The sequence below is a fragment of the Scyliorhinus canicula genome, chromosome 15, assembly GCF_902713615.1.
Source record: "Scyliorhinus canicula chromosome 15, sScyCan1.1, whole genome shotgun sequence".
Lineage (NCBI taxonomy): Eukaryota > Metazoa > Chordata > Chondrichthyes > Carcharhiniformes > Scyliorhinidae > Scyliorhinus > Scyliorhinus canicula.
This window is the reverse complement of record NC_052160.1, coordinates 9134745-9156732: the sequence shown is the minus strand read 5'-3', so window position 1 is coordinate 9156732 and position 21988 is coordinate 9134745. Positions and strand designations below refer to the sequence as shown.

General features: G+C 47.1%; 1 protein-coding gene across 5 annotated transcripts in view; it reads right to left on the bottom strand.

Moving 5' to 3' along the window:
* fbxl16 (F-box and leucine-rich repeat protein 16) overlaps positions 1-21988 on the bottom strand; it is a 176708-nt gene that overhangs the window by 39330 nt on the left and 115390 nt on the right. The window lies entirely within an intron of this gene.

The following is a 21988-nucleotide window of genomic DNA, read 5'->3' as shown; positions in this document are numbered from 1 at the left end:
GTCTCTTCACTGACGTGTGCAGGTTCAATTCAGCTTCCGCATGAATTGGCAGAATTAATCCCTCCTCTGCGGTGTCCTGCCCACGCTCATCTCAACAGATGGTCTCCGAATTATACGAATTCTCTTTGAAAAGTTTCTACTCTGTTGCTGTAACAGCTCAAGAGAATGTGCTTATTGAAAAAATAGATTGTTAACACACACCTGACAGGACAGAGAAAGCGGAATTCCTTGTATGCAATTCACTCTTCAGGGAGGTTTGACTGAAGGGCCTCGAAGATGTCATTGCTCAAATCCTTAAGGAATTAAGAGTGCAAGCCTAGAGAACCACAGGACCATGAGTAGGCCATTCAGTCTCTCAAGCCTGTCCCACAAGTCAACTGAATCATGGCTGATTGTCTATCTCAACGCCATTTTTCTACACTATCCCCATATCCCATTCTATCTCAACGCCATTTTTCCACACTATCCCCATATCCCATGCTATCATTAGTATCTATAAATCTGTCCATCTCTGCCTTGAACACTTCATGACTGAGCCTCCACAATCCCCTGGGGTAGGGAATTGCAAAGATTCACTAACCTCCGTCGAAATTCCTCCCCCATCTCTGTCAATGTCACCTGATTCTAGAACCCCCATTCCCCCAGCCAGGGAAAACATCCTTCCTGCCTCTGCCCTGTCTAACACCTCGGGCGGGATTCTCCCGTACCCGGCAGGGCGGGGGGGTCCCGGTGGGACGGAGTGGCGTGAACCACTCCGGTGCCGGCCCGCCCCAAAGGTGTGGAATCCTCCGCACCTTCTGGGGCTAGGCCAGCGCCGGAATGGTTTGCGCCCCGCCGGCCGGCGTGGAAGGCCTTTGGCGCCTCGCCAGATGGGGCCGAAGGGACTCCGCCGACTGGTGCATGTCCGTGCACCTACGCGTCGGACATCGCGGAGGCTGACACTGCCGACGCGTAGGAAAAGAGTGCCCCCAGACACAAGGCTGCCCGTGGATCGGTGGGCCCTGATCGCGGGCCAGTCCACCGTGGGGGCACCCCCCCCGGAGCCAGATCGCCCCCCCCCCAGAACCCCGGAGCACGCCCACGCCGCCAGGTCCCGCCGCTAAGGGACCTAGTCCAATTTACGCCGGCGGGACTGGCAAAAAACCAGCGGGACCTCGGCCCATCGCGGGTCGGAGAATCGTCGGGGGGGCCGCTGTGAGCGGCCGCCGTCTGACGCAGCGCGATTCCTGCCCCCGCTGAATCACCAGTGCCGGAGAATTCGGCAGACGGTGGGGGCAGGATTCACGCTGCACCTCCGCCGATTCTCCGACCCAGCCCGGGGGGGGGTGCGGGTCGGAGAATCCCGCCCCTCATGTTTCACTGAGAGTGCCCCTCATTCTTCTAAACTCGAGAGAGTACAGGTCCAGTTTCCTCAATCTCTCCTCATCGGACAGTCCCACCATCCCCAACATTAGCCTGGTGAGATTTCATTGCACTCCCTCGGTAGCTGTCCTTCAGTAGATCCTTCTTTGGGAAGGAGATCAAAATTGTACACCATTCTCCAGGTGTGGAATAATCAAAGCTCTACACAATTACAGCAAGACATCTTTCCTCCTGCACTCAAATCCTCTTCTGATAAAGGTCATCATACTATTGGCCTTCCTATTTGCTTGCTGCACCTGCATATTATTGCAGTGACTTATCGACAAGGCCATCCATATGCCTTTTGATATCAACACTTTCTAACCTCTCCCCATTGAAGAAATACTCTGCACCTCCATTCCTTCCACCAAAGTGGATAATCTCACACTTATCCATATTATGTTCTATCTGCCATGTTCTTTCCCATTACTTAGCTTGTCCAAATCCCCTTGAAGCCTCTTTCCTTTCTCCTCACATTCCCACCTAGTTTTATGTCATCCACAGCACTTGTAGCGCTGACCCCTCTATCTAACGGTACTAATTTGATATTTCGGGCCCCGATGAGCGGAGCCCCTCAGTGCAAGAAGAGATCAACGCAATCCCTGGATCCCCACAATGCCCCCCAACTCACCTGTCAGGGGGCCCTCCCCGCACCCCACTTCAAACACATAGGGCACCCCAGGCCCAATCCCCAGTGCGGGAAAAATGCCAGCCTGGCAACCTGGCAGTGCCGCATGGGCACCCTGGCAGTACCAGGGTGGCACTGTCAGGGTGCCACGCTGGGAGTGCAAAAGATGCCTGGGTGGCACTAGCAGTGTTAGGGTGCTACCCTGCCCAAGGCCAACCACCCGGGGACCTGCGATCACCTGGGAGACCCCCGCCATTCCGCCTGGTCCCGTTTGTGGGGATCAGTGCTGAACGACGCTCGGTTGAGGTCTCCTCAACAAGATTGATAGGTGGCGGATGGCCATTCCATCGGCACGGCTAAGCGGGTTTCTAAACTCGTTTAACTATTCGAGACAGATCGTGACGTCTCGCGAGATTTTGCGCTATTCAGCTCATTGCCTATGCATCCGGTGAACCTCCTGGCAGAGCGGAGAGGAAGTCCCCATCCCATTGCTTTATGGGGTTGAAGGTGCAGGCATCATATTTAAAGGCCACCAGACAGCCATTGATTGCAGATCGGGAGCTTCAGTCCTGCTGTCCTTCACTACTCTACCAAGGAGAATGTCCGAGACCAGACCACATGCAGCCTGGTGTCAGCGAATCCTCCTTGGGGATTCTCCTCCAGGCTGTCCAGGAAAGGTGGGAGGTCCTGTTTCCTTAGCCTGGCAGCAAGAGGCTTTCAGTCTGACCACATCAACCTGGGCAGAGGCCGCGGAAGAGGTTAGCACCCGTTGGACCCTTCAAAGAAACGCTTAGCAGTCGCGGAAGAAGGAGAATGTCCTGCTGCAATCATCCAGGGTCAGCTCGCTGCAAAATGACACTCGGCAGGTAGTCTAAATGTACAAGCGCACAGAGGTTTCAGGCAGGAGTTTGAGTTGCTGGACTCAGCAGCAGATGTGATGTGAACTGGATGTGTAGCAGCCACTTCATGCTTTCAATCTTCTGTCAGATGCAGGACATCCTGCTTGTTAATCACTTACTGGGGAGGACTCAGCAGCCGCCATTGGCATTCATGCTCCTGAACTGCTCATTCAACCATTGGGATAACAATCAATCCTTCTGGCTTCCTGCAGTACAAAAATGGCCACACTAAGCAGGAGTGGTCCAATCTACATCCAGTCTAGAAAGTTTTCTCACAGACAGGGCACCTGATCTTTCGAGGAGGCACTTCAGCGTTCAGGGACCGTCAAGTTCTATCACAACTAGCAAGCCCATTCCCTCCTTTGAGATCGCCCTCAGCTGTCACATCCACTCGGGTGCGAAACTGAATGCAACCAACTAGGTACAAAGGGGGCTGGTTTCGTTCAGTGGGCTGGACAGCTGGTTTGTGATGCAGAGCGAGGCCAGCAGTGTGGGTTCAATTCCAGTAGCAGCTGAGGTTATTCATGAAGGTCCCACCTTCTCAACCTTGCCCCTCGCCTGAGGTGTGGTGATCCTCAGGTTAACTCACCACCAGTCAGCTCTCCCTCTCAACGGGAAAGCAGCCTATAGTCACCTGGGACGATGGTGACTTTGCGTTCAAAGGGATAAAAGACAGCATACTGCAACATTGAAACCACAGAGCCTATTGAAACTACAAGGAGGGTAAAATTGACTTTAAACAGGCTATCACGAAGGGGGGGGGGGGTAAGATACATTGTCAAGAGACAAGCTGTAGCATGGCTCTGTCCTGTTAGGGTTTTGTTGGACAGACAGGCGAGGCTGCAGCTGTGGTTGCTCTGTATGGGTCTTCACAAGAAAAAAAGCTGTCTTCAAGGCTTCACATACCCAAACTTTCCCGTCCCCCACCCCCCCAGCCCAGATCGATCCCTTACCTAGTCCCCTCCAGCCCCCAACTCCCTTGAAGGGCCCCCCCACAAAGTACTTGGCCAGCAGCAACGATGCCCTTGTGCTAGACACCACCTTGCTCCTCCTCGGTGTACATGGCACTTGGTCCCTGCTTTTGTAGAGCAGTACGGAATGACGCCCATGGGACCTCCAGCTTTGGGGGGAAGGGGGGGGGGGTGACTCTGGGGAGGCTGCTGCATTCTACTTTAATCTCACTAATGAGATTATAATTAACGCAAATGAGGTGTGATCAGATCCTGATCACGCCAGCTGGAGTCAGCCGGGAGAATAGCAAACTGTTTGGCGCTTGCCGCGAATCCCGTTTTGGGGGATCTCCCGTTATTCTTCCAACATAACGGGATCGGCGCTGGGAGCAATGTGGCAAGGTGGAGAGCATTTTGAAGGAAAGCTACGCATAAATACAGACACTTATTACACCTTTCCAATCTCTCCCCACAATACTGAATTTCAATGGCAATCAGTTCAAAGGTCATTGCTGGGGTTTTTCAGGCCGTGAAGGTGAGAATCATAGAATCACTACTGTGCGGAAGGAGGCCAATCGGCCCATCGTGTTGCACTGACCAGTCCGATAGTGCACTCTACCTCGGCCTACTCGACCTCCTAGCCCCGTAGCCCAATGCTTTGATTAAGGCCAACCCACCTAACCTGCATAACTTTGGACTGCGGGAGGAAACCCACTCAGACACGGGGACAACATGCAAACTCCACACAAACAGTCACCCGGAAGCCAACCCAGGTCCCAGGCGCTGTGAGGCTGCAGTGTTAACCACTGTGCCAGCCCGTTGCCGCTACAGGATAGGGCTAACACGCTCTTGGAAATTCCACTATTGGTTCAAAATTAGTTACTAATAATGACACTTTTACAGCGCAGCAAAATTATTGAGCAAGCTTTTGCTTCGCAGATCCACTTCCCGAAAAACAACCCTAGCCCTAACCCTAACAACCCTAAAAACAGGGTTCTTAAAATTTCTAATTTTTTGAAAACAGAATGTCATACAGATCTGAACAAACATTTAAATAATTCCAGGATAATTCAGTACCTGGAGTAGGTTTTACAAGTAAAAGATTAAGTCATGGGTTCTGCTGAAGACATTAATCCATCTTTTAGCTGCTGGCTGTATCTCCTCTCATTTCCAATATATTTTTTTAAATTAATGTCTAACGCTCACGTTTTTTTATTTCTATCAGAATATAAAATTGGAACCTAATGCAAATCGAAAATAGTGTTGATTGTTTTCTATTGATTGTCCGACCAAACACTCCACTATTTAGTGCCACATGCTCTGTGTAACTTTTGCGGATAAGTTAAAAAAAAAACCAGTGCCATTAATGTTTAACGCTGATCATTTTAACTGACCTTTGGCGACCTGAGGTCAGATTCACTTCTGGGTGAAACATGATCAGCCTTAATGGTTAAGCCACACTGGAAATCAATAACATCTCTGTGAAGTGAGGAAGCATGGATCCAAGGCCTACAGAGGTTCTGGTGGGGAGTAATTTTAACCTAACCCACGGGACAGGAATCCCAAGGGATCGGGTGAAATGCTAGGGTTGCACCCCGCCTGATATTATTCTGCACTGATATTAAAGTGAGGGCGTGAATGAGAATGTAAAACCAATGCTACCCATACCCTTCGGTACTCAACGGGCAGGCTAAATTAAATCAAAATTGGCTCTATTAATATTCCATACACCTTCCTAAGGGGTTAGTTTCTGCGGTCTGTTATGAGTGCATAATCTACCAGACACATTCATTTCACAAGTCAAGTAGAAAGCACTACCTACACGCTTTGATTGGAATGGTGTATCTATTTTGACTGTGTTACGGCTGTTGAAAAAATGAAATGAAAATCGCTTAATGTCACGAGTGGGCTTCAAATGAAGTTACTGTGAAAAGCCCCTAGTCGCCACATTCCGGTGCCTGTTCGGGGAGGCTGGTATGGGAATTGAACCGTGCTGCTGGCCTGCCTTAGTCTGGTTTCAAAGCCAGCGATTTAGCCCTATGCTAAACCAGCCTCGATGGTTAGGTTCAATGATCCATGTGCTCTATTTAAAATGCTTGTTCATTATTAGTTATAATAAACACAGTGCTTTATTTCCCGGTAATCAACTGCAAACTCAAAGGGCACCAGTTTAATGAAACGTATCTAGTAAATCTTTGCCAATTTGTTTCCAAGGGTACGACATAATTAAATGATATGAAACACAATGCAGGCCCATCAAAATCCCACTCGTTCTTACCTCGGACTGACATTGGAACATGACAGTAAATAAAAGCATTTTGAGCACTTTTTCATGAGGATTGAGACTCTTTGCCCGGGGGAAGAAAGGAAAACACCGAAATGAAGGGGAAATAAAACCAGCCCTGAAATATGCGAAGTCAGAATAATGGCTACACAGGAGCCGAGTGTAATCCCATCATGGCATTTGGAGAGTTAATGTAAATGTCAGCCGGACGCTTGAGGAGATTACATTCTCGCAATCACTTTCACACAGCCATTATTCTCTGGGTAATCTATGTTCTGACAATCAGTTTTGGATTATTTCTTTCAGAACCTGCAAGATTGATATCATAACTGCTAATCTTGACCTGAGCCTCTTGATTAGAAATCCACCTCGTAATACCGTTATCCATTATCCGATATATAATGAATATTGCAGTATGCTTTGTACTGGCTTTGAATCAGGGAACTGATTAAAGCTTGAGCCAAAACCTAGTATTTGATCAGTTTTGTATCCTTTGGTCCTGTGTGAACCATATCTTTAACTATTAGTGAACCAGATTATTGACCTAATAACCCGGTTATGGTATTTGAGCTGCTCAGCAAGTCGAAGTTTAAAGGACAGGTGTATGTGCACAATCGGATACAAGCAATGTATTGCCGGGAGGGTATCATTTATGTGCTAATTGGTTACAGTCACTAGCGAGAAGGTTCCTTGTTGTGTGCTAGGATTAGAATTCCAGGAAAAACATGATACATTTGGGTGGGGTCGATGATCAATCACTTGTCTGCCCAACACACAAAACAGGTTCCCATTATGCATGAGGAAAGATGCCGCTACAGTGACCTCATTTATTGTGAAACGAGATCATTCATCATTATTTCATCAGCCAGCACACGGTCTCACATTTCTAATTAAAGTGAGGGTACAGAGGCAGATTAACTGCGAACACAATTCATGGCCATGGAGCACCTCTGCAGTTAGCACCCTTCATAAACATCAAAGGAGGACAATATTTAAATAATACATAGAAATAAGTGCCCAGTAGGCTTGTCAGGGAATCAAATCTGCATTAGAGAAAAATAAAACGAAACAAGTCCCCAAGCTTGTATTGTGGCCCAGGAGACATTTGGATTTTTAAAATGTTCCAATGTCTTGTTAAAAAATGGACAGGTGACTAGAGAATCCCTACAGTGTGGAAGGAGGCCATTTGGCCCATCGAGTCTGCACCAGCCCTTGGAAAGAACATTCTACAGCAACCCCACCTAGCCTTTTGGACACTTAAGGGGGGCAACAACCCACCCAACCTGCACATCTTTGGACTGTGGAAGGAAGCTCACACAGACACGGGGTGAATGTGCAAACTCTACAGACACTGACCCCAAGGCTGGAATTGAACTCAGGTCGCTGGAGCTGTGAGGCAGCAGTGCTAACCAATGCGCCGTCGTGCCGCTCTTTCCAAACAACTTTGTGGCCTCATGCATTTCTGTGTTGGAGAATATACACTGTAATTGAAAGAACTGTGGCTTATAGGGCCGTGTGAAAACATGGTACCACTTCCTTATGCATCCTATTTATGGGCATCACCAGGTTAACACTGCAACACAGAAAATGAGTAAAATTTGGAGTTCTACAAAAATTAAGCCCAGAAAACAAATAACTCATACGTAGCACATTAAAACTATCTTTAATTCCTAGTATTCCAAATCTTATTATTGAATTCATACACACTAAAAGACAAAGAACAAGACAGCACAGGAACAGGCCCTTCGACCCTCCATGCCTGCGCCGATCACGTGTCCTATCTAGACCAACCGCCTGTATCCTTCTATACCCCGTCTGTTCATGTGCCTATCCAGATAAGTCTTACAGGTCGCTAACGTATCTGCCTCAACCACCTCACTTGGCAGGGCATTCCAGGTCGCCACCACCCTCTGTGTAAAAACTCCACCCTGCACATCTCCACTGAACCTTTCCTCCCTCACTTTGAACTTGTGCCCCCTTGTAATTGTCATTTCCACCCTGGGAAAAAGCCTCCAACTGTTCACCCAATCTATATCCCTGATAATTTTATAAACTTCTATCAGGTCGCCCCTCAGCCTCCGACTCTCTCGGGAGAACAATCCCAGTTTATTCAATCTCTCCTCATAGCTAAACTGTGTCTTATCCAATTCTCTACTAACTGATGTTCCCTCTGAAAGGAATCGTCACTTCGCCACAACCCAAAGCAATTGCAAAGTTATCCGGAGCCCATAGATGTGTACAGAACTGTATTGTTTTATAGTTGAATTTTTATTTTGATTTATTGTTGAAAATGAGATCTGAAAGGAATATACTTCCTGAGTACTTCCATCTCACTTCATGCTACATAGTTGTATTTTATTGGTATCTGGAACTCTCCATTAACCAGCACAGCCGTCTAATAAATATTTTACTGTCCTGTGTACAGCGCTAAAACTGACCCCTAAACAAAATAGACCAATGTGACAGCTAAACAAAAGGTTAGCACTGTCGCGATTCATCCTCTTGTGCAATACCCACACTTTGTACCATGATGACTCTCAACATTGCCCGTCAGCTCTGAGAGCTTTTTCCTGTCTTTGTGACTGAGACCTGGTCAAGACAGCGGGTTAATACATTACTGAGACAGCCAGCTTTAAAGCCTGCGGTCCAATTCAGCCGAGACTAAATGGAACTGTAGGGGTAAGGTAACCAAACACTTACTGGATGGATTCCTGGTGAGATTCACCCACCGAAGACCCACACAGATCCCGGCGCAGGCTTCGGTTTTTAAATCCCCCCTATTCAGGGGGAAACCAGGATACCCGGCAGAAACCAGGCTGGGGCCGAGATCCATCTCCGGCTCTGACTCCTCACCGCAAGAGGTACTGATCCATACCTCTGCTCAGGCCTGTCGTTAAACTGGCTCCAACGAGAGTATTAGAGCCCAACTTGCTCAAATTAAGAGAATTCTTGTGTGCTCAGAAGGACAGGATCAAATCGCAACGTCCCAGGGGAAGTTTTAACTCCTAGACCTGCTGCACTCCCCCCCCCCCCCCCCCCCCCCCCCCCCCCGCTCCACCTCCCATGGTTGCTGCTAAGGCAGGGGGGGGTGGGAGTTAAGATTGTCCCTAAAATTCCCCCAGGCTTCACTCCAGATCAGCATGTTATAATCAAGGCTTTGGGGTGGAGGTGCTCACTCACATGTCCCATGTGGTAATCTCATTCTCAATAGGAATTTTGGATGGCGGTGAAATGCTGCACGCGGCCACCCATGTGTTCAGGGTTTATACGCAGAATAGTTAATCACTATTTTACAGGAATGAGCGGTAATCTAAACACATCTTAAGGGGCCCGACAGGGTGGATGCCAAGAAAATGTTTCCTCTGCCTGGGGAGTGTAGAAGATGGGGGTCGCAGTCTCAGAATAAGGGGCCAGCCATTTAGAACTGAGAAGAGGAAGACATTTCTTCACCTAAAGGATTCGGTATCTTTGGAATTCTCCACCTCAGAGATCGGTGGATGACCAGCCATTGAGTATATTCAAAATGGTGGTCATTGGGAGGATGCTGGGAAATAGTGGGAAGATGGAGTTGAGGTGGAACATCACTCGTGATCTTATTAAATGACGGAGCAATAAGCGCCAGATAGCCTACTGCAGCTCCCATTCCCTAAACTCTTCTGGTAGAGTTAATACTGTTAGTCTGTGTGCAGGAGATGCAGTACCTCGGCTAAATGGTTAAAATTGTCGATTTGATTGGAATGAGGAATTAATCAATAAAATTCTGTCAACTTAAAAATGTTATGTTTTGAAAGGCAACCCTGATGGTTGTCAGTACTGCAAATCCTAAAACGTAAGTCTTTTTTTTTCATGGCTTTATTTGGGAAAGCAAAAGGATTTTTGACAATATCAATCATCTAATATTTTCATCATAGTTGAAGAGAACTGAGATTGTTGGTCTCACTGAGCTACTAGCTCGAGAGGACATTGGTATCATTGGTTACTGTACATCTGTCCATCAACACTGGACATGGATATTTCCCTTGTTGTTCTGCATTGTTAAACATCAGTTGGTGGTGAAAAAAAGCATCTTTATATGTTCACAGAGCGAATGTTTCATTTTTATTATTGCTGAGGGCTAATGTTACTGCTGCTGTCAGCATCATGATATGTGATCAACCTTCCATATGGGCCCAATGCACTATTTTATTGCCAATTTCAATAAACATGATTGGTGACTTTCATTGGTTTGCTGAATGTAATACAAGTTCCCAGCAAAGCATTTAAAGCTATTGCAACTTTTTTGTGCCATCACAAGGGCTTCATGCTCAGTCACAAGGGTGGAATCTGATCCTAAACCCATCACAAGAATAGAAACTCATTCTGCAACCTCATTGAAAGGCTGCAAAGCCACCTTCATCCACTCGTCACATGAACTGGATCACATCACTGTCTGTGCGGAGTCTGCACGTTCTCCCCGTGTCTGCTTGGGTTTCCTCCGGTTTCCTCCCACAAGTCCCGAAAGACGCGCTAACGGTAATTTGGACATTCTGAATTCGCCCTCAGTGTACCCGAACAGGCGCCGGAATGTGGCGACTAGGGGCTTTCTGCAGTAACTTCATTGCAGTGTTAATGTAAGCCTACTTGTGACAATAAAGATTACAAAATAAGATTTTGGAATTAACCAATCTGTCTCTACCTTACTTCTGTTTCAGCTGTCATCACACGGCTCGACTAACCTACCAGGAACCCTCCAGACCAAGAAACAAAACGGAGTCCCTTCCCCTTGTTTTAGGATGGGTTGATTTGACAAAATAGAGCAGAAATTACAATTGGTGCTGTTTTTGTATGAACCTTACGGAGTTAACAATGCACAAAAGCAGCAGAGGTACGACGGATAAATGTATTTAGCATTTACACGACAGTGATCATAATTTCTACCCTAATGAGTTTAATCTCTCGCACTATTTACTCCCCTATTTAATTCTAAAGTTCACTCGTCATATCTATGGGTGGAGGAGGTCAAATGGCTCTTCATTACTCTGTAAACTTGCAATAGAGGGGTTTTGTTATGATTCCACATTCAGTTAAGTGGTGGAGGCCTCCCTGAATCAATCATGCTTTGGAATAGAGGCTCTCAACCTTCATCTGGATGCAATCACCAGAATCACAAACTAGCAATCAATCTGCACAGGAGAGAATGCGTTTTGGAGTGCAACACCACAGATTATAATCTCCCAATGTGTTTTCTTTGAGCGATAAACTCTTTGGATACCTGAACTTGTTTTCTTCAAATGTACATTTCTTCAAGCTTTGCACCATGACACTGATACTTTTGGCTGATTTGTGGCTCAGCTCGGTAATATAAATTGAACTTGGTTTTCAGAAGGTTATTCCGCTGAATTGGAAACCACAAATTGTATTTCTTCCCTGAATTATGGTGGACAAGAACCAGTAATATTGTTCAAATCAGTTTATTATTCTGAGTCTCAAAAGTCATACACCTTCTGAAAATAAGGAATCAATAAGGAAAGAAGCCTTGAGTTTAAGTTCCGGGCGGCATCTACCCAAGACTTTCAATGTCTGTGAAGTTAGGGATCTCTGAATTTAAATATCACAGGCATGCACCCAAATGGGAAGACTACATACTACCGAGTGCCAGTTTTGTGGGCATGCCAGGGCAACCCTGACAAGGAAGAAGCAAATTCCGCCACATGCACGGTGTCTCTCTTCTCCGCACCGACCCCAACGCAACATGGCGCAGGGCTACAGGGCTACAGGGGCCGACGCGGAACAAAAGAGGCCCCCAGCCTAAGTGGCCGGCCCGCCGATCGATGGGCCCCGATCACGGGCCAGGCCACAGCGGAGGCGCCCATTCCGGGCGGAGAATCGTCGGGGGTGCCCTGTAGCACGACACCGCGTGGACCGTGCCCAGTCCGCGGAGCATCGCGTCCTGGCGTCGGAGCGGCATGGCGGGATTCTCACACCGCCCCCGCGGTTCTCCGGCCCGGCGTGGCCTGAGAGAATCCCGCCCATGAGACCTCAACCATCAGAGGTCCAGGTCACAATTCTGGTTTGAAGCTCCAGGTGGTGCACACTTCTGCCATTGGTAGGCCAGTATGGCGGCTTCATCCAATGGGGGTCTCCCAAAAATTCACACACTAGATGAGAGGTTTAGAACTCCCTGTTTTCGGATTCTGCATTCACCACCATGGGCTGGATTCTCCGACCATGCTGAAATCGTGATAGGCGGGGGGGGGGGGGGGGGGGGGGGGGGGGGGGGGGGGGGCGGGGGGGGGGGGTGGAGAATGGGCGTTTACGCTGAAATCCGGTCCGACGTCACTCCCATGATTCTCCAGAGAATCGCTCGGGAGTCGCTTGCGTGCGAACTAGGTGGCATGGGTAGGGGGCCATTGACAGAGGCCCCTTCTACCCAGTGATTCTCCAAGGAAAATTGACCAAGTTCCTAACGGCGTGGTTCTAACCACCTATCGGCCGTCGAGAATGGCCCTTGGCGTCTGCGGGCTCAGACCACGGCCGCCCAGTTGGGGGCGGGGGGATTGATCACCGGGGAGGGCCTCATGGACGGCCAGGAGGGCGATTGGCATCATGGACGGGCGCAATCTCGGGGGGGGGGGGGTGCCTACATTTCCGGTGACGCTCCACGGTCCAAGTCCACCATTTCTCACCGGGAGTCCGCTGCAGCCTGCCGCCGTGTGCATGCGCAGACTCCCGACCAGAAGTGCGGGGCCCCATATCCACAGCCAGAGCTGCGAGAAGCACTCCAGGGCCCCCAGTAGGTAGGAGAATCACTCAGGACTTTCTTAAGGAAATTCTAGAGTGATTCGCCAGCGCTTTTACATTGGTGTGGGGACATAACCCCATTATTGGAGAATCCCACATTTCCTCCTGTGATTCTTGATGTCGTCTGGGGTTAAAGTAGTCAGCTGTGAAACTAATCATAATATTTGTCGACATCAATCTCAGATTGACAACTCCTGGACCACATCCAAGAGAGTTAAGTGCTTTCTGTTAATTTCACAGCTGGCAACTTCAAAAGCACTCAAGCATGAAGAGAGAAGGATGAAACAATATAGGCAGCTGTGTGAGTGTGGACGGTGTCAATCACAGCCTAGTAAAATCAATATCACAGAGAAATGAATGAATGGCTTGCTGATCAAAGATCTGAGGGGTATAAACCCAGCTGACTGGTTTTCTCTTTCCAGCAATTGACAGGTGCTGCTGCCTGTGTGTGAGCCAGCATGTGGGTTGCACAAGTGATGTTTAAAGGAGTGCTTTTTTCGCTGTCTCGGTCTGGACTGCTCATTAGCTTCCTGACACGGGTCTCTCTTATGGGGGGGGGGGGGGGAGCTTCCAACAAAGGTCTCTCTTCGGGTGGAGCATCCAGACAGAGGTCCCTATATTCTGGGGTGTCTCTGGTGGGGGGTCTCTTTAATTCGGGGGGTCTCTGGTGGGGTCTCTAGTGGGGGTCTCTTTAATTAGGGGATCTCCGGTAAGGGGGGTGGCTGGTTCAGGTCACCCCCATACTGTGGGGGGGGGGGGGGGGGGGTGAGGGATAACCCAGAAAATCCCACGGGGTTGCTGAATTGCAGTGCGGGGAGAGTACCATTGGGAGGGGGGGGTAAGGGAGGCCCAGCCGGACCTCGCTATCGGACCGCCTGCCCAAAGTACAAATCAGATGCGATTCAGCGCCGGAGGGAGAACCTCCTGTCTGTTGTGTTTCTGCTATTATTGATTTCCCTGTTTACTGTCTTAATAAATGAGTTTGGCTTTTGAAGCCCATTATTAGTGTTACTGTATCAGCTCTCATAGACAATGAGAACGTCATGTGGACACAGGGTAGAATCAATAGCTGAAATCATTAGTAAAATAATTCTATCTTCTATATCCTGGATGCTACTGTGACTAATTCTGATATGGGAACCCTGAATGAGGAGGGGCAGATTCTCCAACCTCTCAGCCACGCGGTTCGAGGCAGCAGGAGGCAGCGCGCCGTTCGCTGGCAGCGGATTTTCTGTCCCTGTCGTGTCAATTGGATTTCCCATTGAAGCCGCCCCACGCCGCCGGAAAACCCACGGAAGGGAATGCGCTGCCCCCCCCTGACCAGAGTATCCTGCCACCAGCGAACAGCCAGACAATCCGGCCGAGATCTCACTTACAAGAGTCATCTGAAACGCAGAAACCAAAAATATTCACAGTAAAAAGAATAAAAGATCCAAAAGAACTGCAAGGTCAATTAAATGCAGCAGACGCTAGAAGTGGGGTTACTATTGCATGTGTTTTTTAATGTTGATGACAGTATTTTAAAAAAAACAAACTTGATGTTACTGCTGAATTCTATCCTCCAAGGTAGGTTTAGCACAGCATTCTGTCTCTGCCTGTATTGGGCTGATGTTTGCTGTAAAAACCTTTAGCTTTTTACAATCACACAGAAACTTTTACAGTTCCTCTTTATGTTCCTTGTTAGTTTACTTTCATATTTCATTTTCTCTTCCTTTATCAATTTCTTGATACTCCTCTGCTGAATTTTAATATTCTCCAAATCCTCAGGCGAACTATTTTTTTTGGCAACTTTATAAGCCTCTTGCCTTGATCTAACAATATAATTAATTTCTCTTTTTGGCCATGGTTGGATCACTTTTCCTGCTGGCTTTTTGAGCCTTAAAGGACTGCGGATTTGTTGCAAACCACGCAACAATGTTATCCATTGCCTGCCCACCGTGATACCTTTTCTATACATTTCCCCAAACTATCTCTGCCAACGTTCCCCTCATATCATCGTAGTTTCTTTTGTTTAGGTTAAAGACCCCAGTTTCAGATTGGACTACATGACTAGCAAACTTTATGTAGAATTGAATCATATTATGGTTACTCTTCCCTAAAGGTTCCTTTATAATAGATTATTAATTCTCCCTTTCTCGTTGCCCAATACTGCTCAAGAAAGCCATTGCATATGCATTCCAGGAAACTGCAGTCCTCAGCATTAGTGATAATTCGGTTTGCCCAGTATATGGACAAAATACTCTGGTCCCCCAGTCATGTGTTTCTCAGTAGTGTTCTGTTCGCTGGCAGTGGGATGCTATCTTCCTGCCACTTGTCAATGGTATTTCCCATTGAAACCACCCCGTGCCAACATGAAACCCGCTGATGGGGATGCAGTGCTGGTGGGAAAAGTGAATGGCAGCGACCGGAGAATTCCTGCCTATATGTATTTGAAGCTTCCCATGATTACCCTTGTTACAAACACCTTTAATTTCCTGATTTACATCATACCCTCCATTACCACTACTATTTGGTGGCCTATAACCAACTCCCACCAAAACCTGCTGTCCCTCGCTGTTTCTTACTCCATCCAAACTGATTCTACACCCTGATCTTCTGATCAAAAATCCTCTCTCACTAATGCACTGATCCCTTTATTAACAGCGTGATCCCACTTCCTTTTTACCTTTGCCTACGCTTCCTAAATTCCGAATACCCTTGAGTATTCCGTTCCCAGCCTTGGTCACTCTGGTACACGTCTCCGTCATGGCAATTAGATCATATCTATTTACCTGAATTTATGCCACCAATTCATCTATCTTATTGCAAAGGCTGTGTACATTCAGGAAGAGTGCCTTTTAGTTCTGTCTCATTATTTTTGCAATCTCCAGCATTAACTGCCAGTGCACTCTTGCGTTAATAAACTCTATCGCTTCCTGGCACACTTTGATAGCCATTTCCCTCATTGCTCCCCGCTCGCTAATCTTTTCCACTTTTATTAGTTTATCACATATTCCCTCACCCCCACTTTTAGTTTAATGCCCTTTCCACTGCCGTACTTCTATGACTCACCCAGAACACTGGTCCCAACATGGGTTGAGATGAAGACCGCCCAATGGTTCAGTTCCCACTTTTGCCAATATTGATGCCATTGTCTCAGGAATTGAAACCCACTTATCCCACACCAATCTTTAAGTCATGCATTTTACTGTATATCCAATACAGAAACTATAGAGGTCCAACAAGATAAAACAGTGTCAAACAGAGAAGATATTTAGCTTTGAATTGGAAATTTCATTCTGATGCACATTTCCAAATTGAAGGAGATGAAAAGACTGAAATGTTCAAACAAGAAGTTATTATTGCTGAAAAAAGAGACATCCTGTGATTTTTTTTGTTTTGTTTTGCGGGGGCCTCGTGGTATTGTCACTGGGCTAGTAATCCTGAGGCCCAGAGTCATGTTCTGGGGGCCCAGGTTCAAATCCTGCCACGGCAGGTGGTGAAATGTTTATAGAATTTACAGTGCAGAAGGAGGCCATTCGGCCCATCGAGTCTGCCCCGGCTCTTGGAAAGAGCACCCTACCCAAGGTCAACACCTCCACCCTATCCCCATAACCCAGTAACCCCACCCAACACTAAGGGAAATTTTGGACACTAAGGGCAATTTATCATGGCCAATCCACCTAACCTGCACATCTTTGGACTGTGGAAGGAAACCGGAGCACCCGGAGGAAACCCACGCACACACAGGAAGAACGTGCAGACTCCACACAGACAGTGACCCAAGCAGGGAATCGAACCTGGGACCCTGGAGCTGTGAAGCAATTGTGCTCACCACTATGCTACCGTGCTGCAATAAAAATCTGGAATTAAAAGTCTCAAGGTGACCATGAAACCATTGTCGATTGTCGTAAAAACCCATCTGGTTCACTCATGTCCTTTTAGGGAAGGAGATCTGTCATCTTTACCTGATGGCCTACATGTGACTCCAGATCTACGGCAATGTGGTTGACTCTTAAATGCCCTCAGGGATGGGCAATGAATGCTGGCTGAGCCGGCAACACCCACATCCCATGGGCAAATTTTTTAAAAAACTCTGCAGAACAGATTCCCCAGTTCTGAAGGGAACAACAATTTAGACTGCATGAAAATCATAGAATCATAGAATTTACAGTGCAGAATGAAGCCATTCAGCCCATCGAGTCTGCACCGGCCCTTTTGGAAAGAACACCCTACCTAGGCCCACACTCCCACCATATCCCCGTAGCCCAGTAACCCCGCCCAACCATTTTGGACACTAAGGGCAATTTAGCACGGCCAATCCACCTAACCTGCACATCTTTGGACTGTGGGAGGAAACCGGAGCAGCCGGAGGAAAACCACCCAGACATGGGGAGAACGTGCAGACTCCGCACAGACAGTGACCCAAGCTGGAATCGAACCTGGGACCCTGGAGCTGTGAAGCGATTGTGCTATCCACAATGCTACCGTGCTGCCCATGGGGAGAACGTGCAGACTCCACACAGACCGTGCTGATTGGCTAGCAAGTGGACTCTGATTGGTAGAGGTTTTGCCATGGAGTATGCATCAGGGAACAGTTAACTGCTGAGCTTTTGTTTAAATTCAAACAATGCAGGTCGATCCTGATTGTTCAAGTCATTGCCATGGGGAATGAACCAGGGAATGGCTATCCCCAAAACTTTTGTTTAGTTGAGTGCTCAAGTTCCATGCCAGCAAACAACAATAATAAATTATTAAATAAAGTTCTTTATTTAGCCTAGTTGATAAATGCATATAGTGGATGTCCTCACTGTATGACTTCATTATAGATCTTCCTCTTCAAAAATGTAAACCTATAAATTAGCAATTGTCTATAAAAGTTTAAACTAGTTACCCTGGTATTCAAAGAGTTAAGCACAATGTAAAAGTATGAGGCAGTTGAATCCTAATTATGTATGGTTAATTATTATACATGTAAACTGTGCAGTTTTTCTAATCATCTCTATATTTCCATCGTTCAGTGAATTTCCACAGAGTTACAGTCGAGGTTGGAGGTGTATTAAACTGATGGTCACACGATTGGTGCTCACTTCACAGTCCCATGGACCAATAGAGTGCTAAGAACGGCGGTGCCTTGGAATTTAACGGTTGCCTCGATGTCTGCCAGCTGGAGCTGCCGGTAGCAATCCTGCCGCACCCATTCCCGGGAACCTCGTCAGGATTAGTTCCCAGTCAAGCGTCTGCTGTCAGGTGGATGCTGCAGGGGGGAGATTTCCCCCATCCAAGAGGCCAGCAGCTCTCAAGCACCAGTAGCACCATGAGAGCGGACTCCCCCACCACCAGGCCACAGGCATACCCGCTGGGGTATTAAATCCGGCTGTATATGCACGTCACATTGTAACATGTAAATGACAAAAGACCGTCAACATGCTCAGTGTGAAATAATGGTGGAAAAAGGCAGCACTTGACCTGCCAGCAAGGCATATTCTGCACACAACTCTGCATTGTGCACTGCAAGATGTATAGGCTCAAAGAGACGTTCTAGTCACAAGTGATGTGTTCTCCATTACTAAACAGCACTGCAACCTGCTTGCATCTCAGATCTCATGCCCTAGACCTTCCTGATGGAGGCTTCATCTTCTGAAATTGTGACATTTTGCTGCATCATCTCATTGGTGAACCCATCTGTGGAAATATAGAAGGATTTACATGATCAGAATTTGAGCCCTAGATAGCCTTCTAATATCTCGAAAGCAATACCATTCTAGACGATTGATCAAAAGTGATTAACAAGAAATTTTGCAGGGTATTATTACATATTCATTGCAAATATAAGTGATTTTATACATTTTTACGACGAGAATATCCATTTTTATTGAAAAGCAAGACGAAACTTAGTTCATGACTTACCAAATCTCGTAACAGCCTTCGAGGTAGACAACATCATGGTCACGTGGATTATCAGGGCAATGGTTTTCTCAAGCCTTGTTAGCTATCTCCTGGACGGCCTTTTGTCGTTCAATGATGTAGGTTTGATCATTCCAAATAGTTAAGGTCATTGATTCCCTCTCAATGATCAATAGCATTTCCTGTCTTCAGAGCACTGATTCTCTCCTTTGGTATTGCTGGGCCATGCCTTAGCATGCTCACGTGCCATGGATCAGGTAGCTCTGAATCCTCGAAAAGATTATTTTTCTGTATCCAATTATCAGGCGATTAAGTTCCCCTTTGCTGAAGCATGGCCTCTGGTATCATTTTGCACACATCTTTCCTGAGTCAGATCACTTACGTAGGTCATTTACATAGATAAAAATGTGACATTTGTATAAATAAACCAACATCTGTTCGGAAGATTGCCATTCCTTCTGACTGTCTGCCGAAGTCCCAAGGAACCAAAACTGGGAGCGTTCACTGTTTGGCATGAAGTACATATTACAGCATTCTGCTTAACGTGTCTAACAGATAAAAGCAATCTCCTACGGTCTGCAGTAGCGAAAGTATAAGTTAATTAGAAAAGATACAGAGAAACATACTTGCTGATCCATCGGTGTGTGCTATGTTGCGGACAGCCAAAACAATTTGGTCGTTTGACTTCCTGGTATACATGACACTAAATAGGGCCCATCCAGTAAGCCACTGAAAATGACTGCAGTGAAAGTCTAAACGCCCAGAACACCTCAATGACAAAGTTTGATAACTGAAACATTTTGTTAATATGAATACTCATCAGCCTTGCAGTGCAGCTGTTATTCCTATTTTCTTTATCAAGCCCGGAGACCAGCCCCTGTGCACATACAATGCCTCGTCAAGCTCCCCAATTCACAATTGAACTTCACGGACAACAACTATTGTCAATCGTTAAAAAGCGTTTTCAACGACACAAACCTGTGATCACAGAGCAACAACAAATGAAGCCGGTCGTCTGATTTTGCTTTTTTTATTCATTTTTGTGGAATGTGAGCTTTGCTGGTTAGGCCAGCATTTATTGCCCATCCCTAATTGCCCTTGAGAAGGTGGTGGTGAGCTGCCTTCTTGAACCGCTGCTGCCCATGTGGTGTAGGCACACCCTCAGTGCTGTTAGGGAGGGAGTTCCAGGATTTTGCCCCGGCGACAGTGAGGGAACAGCCAATATATATCCAAGTCAGGGTGGTGAGTGACTAGGAGGGCAGCCTCCAGGTGGTGGGGTTCCCAGGTATCTGCTGCCCTTGTCCTTCCAGATGGCAGTGATCGTGGGGTTGGAAGGTGCTGTTTAAGGAACCTTGATGAGTTCCTGCAATGCATCTTGTAGATGGTACACACGGCTGCCACTGTGCATCGGCAGTGGGGGGAGTGAATGTTTGTGAACGGGGTGACAATCAAGCGGGGCTGCTTTGTCCTGGATGGTGTTGAGCTACTTGAGTGTTGTTGGTGTTGCACTCATCCAGGCAAGTGAAGAGTATTCCATCACCCTCCTGACTTGTGCCTTGTAGATTGTGGGCAGGCTTTGAGGCTAGTTAGGAGGTGAGTTACTTGCTGCAGGATTCCTTGCCTCTGACCTGCTCTGGTAGCCACAGTATTTATATAGCTAGTCCAATTCAGATTCTGGTCAATGGTAACATCCAGGGTGTTGATGTTTGGGGATTTAATGATGTAAATGCCATTGAATGTCAAGTGGCAATGGTTAAATTGTCACCCTTTGGAGAAGGTCATTGCCTGGCACTTGTGTGGTGCTTATAACCTGAACCCTTACTTAATCAAGCTGATACATACATTTTGCACCCTCGTAGCTTTTGTGACAATCCAGGGAAACTGGGGCTGTAGAGAGGTTGAGCCAAGGCTCCTCCTTCCTCGAGGAAATGCAGAGACAAGTTTGGATTGTAAAATAAAATCACACAGCTGTGCACAAAGATAGACAGACAGAGAAATAGACAGCAGGTGAAGTGTGGTTACAGTTGTTGATCTGCATTATTATTACCAGTGAATATATTCTGTTCTATAAATATAACAGAGAGGAGATTGTAGAATCATGGTGATGTCAGTGACTAGTAATCCAGAGGCCCAGGAAATTGCTCTGGGGACACAAGTTCAAATCCCTTCATGGCAGCTGGTAGAATTTACATTTGATTAATACATTTGGAATATAAAACTAGTCTCAGTAACTGCGATCATGCCAACTACCATTGATTGTTGTAAAAGCTCCATCTGGCTCATTAATGGTCCCTTAGGGAAGGAAAAGGAAATACCGTGGGGCCTCACGGTAGCATGGTGGTTAGCATCAATGCTTCACAGCTCCAGGGTCCCAGGTTCAATTCCCGACTGGGTCACTGTCTGTGTGGAGTCTGCACGTCCTCCCCGTATGTGCGTGGGTTTCCTCCGGGTGCTCCGGTTTCCTCCCACAGTCCAAAGATGTGCGGGTTAGGTGGATTGGCCATGCTAAATTGCCCGTAGTGTAAGGTTAATGGGGGGATTGTTGGGTTACGGGTATACGGGTTACGTGGGTTTAAGTAGGGTGATCATTGCTCGGCACAACATCGAGGGCCGAAGGGCCTGTTCTGTGCTGTACTGTTCTATGTTCTATGTTCTAAATCTGCCATCCTCACCTAGTCTGGTCTACATTATGACTCCAGACTCACACAGCAATTAAGTTAACTCTTAACTACCCTCTGAAAATGGTTGAGCAAAGCACTCAGTTCCAGCGCAATTAGGGATGGAAAACAAATGCCAACCTTCCCAGTGACACCCACATCCAAGGAAATCATTTTTTAAAAATGCATGAGAAGTGAAAATCGCTTATTGTCACAAGTAGGCTTCAATGAAGTTACTGTGAAAAGCCCCTAGTCGCCACATTCCGGCGCCTGTCCGGGGAGGCTGATACGGGAATCAAACCGTGCTGCTGGCCTGCTTGGTCTGCTTTAAAAGCCAGCGATTTAGCCCAGTGAGCTAAATCAGCCCCTTTATTTAGAGATTTGTCCGTAAGAAATTAAAACCCTTGCAACCTGGTGCTTAGGCGAATCTTTACTCTGTGCTGATTCACATTGTGCATTCCTTTACTGAACCAATCGCCTGAGACCAACGTAATATGTTTTAC